The 2,577-nt window shown below is 37.8% G+C and overlaps 1 non-coding gene across 1 annotated transcript; it reads right to left on the minus strand.

Moving 5' to 3' along the window:
* Nucleotides 1-2,249: 2,249 nt before the first annotated feature.
* On the minus strand, nucleotides 2,250-2,365 carry LOC128578611 (U5 spliceosomal RNA). Its single transcript, XR_008377751.1, has one exon. It is a non-coding gene; the product is annotated as a U5 spliceosomal RNA (small nuclear RNA).
* Between the last annotated feature and the right edge of the window lie 212 nt (nucleotides 2,366-2,577).

Below are 2,577 nucleotides of genomic sequence, written 5' to 3' on the forward strand. Positions count from 1 at the left end.
TTTAATGTCTGAATTAGTTAGGGGCATGTATTAATTTTAGTACTAAAGAAATTAATATTTTTAAAATTATTATAAGGCTTGTATGCCTCTTGTTCAATATGGCAGAATGACCACATGCATTTATCTCCTGTCCCTCCTCAGACAGTACAGGGATTTGAGAAGTATAAGCTGATAGAGCAATGAAGAGAAGAGGGATATGAGAGGGCAATACATTTCAAAAATTTATAGAAGATAGAAATTGGGGGGAAGTGGGTTGAATGAACACACAGAAACTATAGCCATTATGGAGCCAATCAGTCCAGAAAAATGCTGCAGAAAACATAAAGGGAGACCTCCAGGAAAAATGGAAGTAGGCGAAGGTAATGACATGATTAAGAGCAGGAGGACACAATAAAGGCAAAACAAAAGAGGAGGCAATAGAGAAATGCCATGGAAAACAAGAAGTTCAAGGATCAAATGTGAAGAACTGGTTTTAATTACACACACAGTGGGCTTCAAGAAGAATAGAATTTATTCTGAGCAATAGACAAAATGAAGAAGAAACTAGAAGATAGCAAAGATACGATTTAAAACAAGCATATAGTTCAGGCTACTCACAAGTTAAAAAAAAAAAGCAATTAGAAATTCAATGAATCTACAAAACTGTCCCAAAATGCCATTTTTATCAATTAGGAAGGCATCCAGTATAAACCAGTTGTTCTATACATGAAATGATATTGAACAATTGATGGAGGTTGTGACATTGGAACTATAAAAAAGAAAATCCAACCAAAGAACATCCTTTAGTTTTATTTATTTTTATTTTATTTATTTATTTATTTATTTATTTATTTATTTATTTTTTGCAGCTTTTGGCCGGGACTGGGTTTGAACCTGCCACCTCCAGTATATGGGGCCGGCACCCTACTCCTTTGAGCCACAGGTGCTGCCCTATTTATTTATTTATTTATTTGAGATGGAATCTCACTTTGTCACCCTTGGCAGAGTACCATGGCATCATAGCTCACGGCAACCTCAAACTCTTGGGTTCAAGTGATTCTCTTGCCTCAGCCTCCCAAGTAGCTGGGACTACAGGCGCCCACCACAACCCCCAGCTATTTTTTTAGAGACAAGGTCTCCGTCTTGCTCAAGCTGGTCTGGAACCTGTTGAGCTCAGAGCAGTCCACCCACCTCAGCCTCCCAGAGTGCTAGGATTTTTTTTTTTTCTTGTGTTTTTTTTTTGGCCGGGGCTAGGTTTGAACCCGCCACCTCCGGCATATGGGACCGGCGCCCTACTCCTTGAGCCACAGGCACCGCCCCCAGAGTGCTAGGATTACAGCCGTGAGCCACCATGTCCGGCCCACATCCTTTAGTGTTAAGTTGAAAAAATGTTTATATAATTATAATAATGCAAACACTATTGGTTTTCAATTGTTGGAATATAACCTGAAGACAAATGACAGCAAACTTAGTTATGATTATGAAGTATAAATCAGATGTCAACAAATTTAATGTAAAAACAAAACTTGCAGAAGTTGGAAAGTAGACAGAATTAGGGGAGGTGAGGATGTGTAGAGGCACTAAAAATCTAATTTTAGCATGTATACAATCAATCAAGAGATACTATCTATAGATGAACAAGAAATAGGAGTTTATGTGCCTTATATAAAAACACAAATATAAGCAAAAAGACATATGAATAAAAGATACACATTAGAATTGTAGTCTGTGGGGAAGGGAGCTAAACAGAGGAACTAAAAATAGTAATTTATTAGGAGGAAGAGAGGGGTGGTGCTACAGTGGAAGCGAGCTAAATCCCCATCTATCAGAGCAGGAAGTCAACAGATAATGATGTTTAGAGCTAGTAAACCAAGAAAGGATTTAGAGAAAATGGATTATTCCACCATCCCCTTACTGGTCTCCCAGCTTCTGCTCCTGTCTCCTTTCAGTCTATTATTAACACAGCAGCTAGAGAGATTCTTTCGAAATCTAAGTCAGACCCTCTCACCGGTGCCTTGTCCAATGGCTTCCAGTCTCACTCAGAACAAAAGCTAAAGTCATTGCAGTGGCTTACAAGTTACACCATCATCTGCCTTATCATCCTCAACCCCCACATCTCTTGCTACTCCTTGCTCATTCTACACCAGTCCCAGTGTCCTCCTTACTATGTTTGAACAAACTGGATATGTTCCTACCTCAAGACCTTGGCACCAGCTATTCTTTCTGGCTAGAATTATATATATATATATATATTTTTTTTTTTTTAATGTAGCCTCGCCAAAGCAAGGCCTCAAAAAATTAATTTATGACTCAGAATTGTTCTTCTCCACGGAAATCTTTAGTAAAAGGTGAAAGATTTGTGTGATCTGAAGAGAAATCTGAGTATGTGGCTAGAATTATCTTCCCCTAGATATTGCATGGTTTGTTCTATCGCCTCCTTGGAGTTCTTACTCAAATGTCCACTTCTCAGAGAGATTTTTTTTTCCTACCTATTCTATTTGAAATTGTTCTTTTTCCCCTTTTATCTTTAACTGGCATGTAATAACTGTACCTATTTTCTCCAAGTACAATTTTTTAATAAAGATAATTACAAAAGAT

The sequence above is a fragment of the Nycticebus coucang genome, chromosome X, assembly GCF_027406575.1.
Source record: "Nycticebus coucang isolate mNycCou1 chromosome X, mNycCou1.pri, whole genome shotgun sequence".
NCBI lineage: Eukaryota > Metazoa > Chordata > Mammalia > Primates > Lorisidae > Nycticebus > Nycticebus coucang.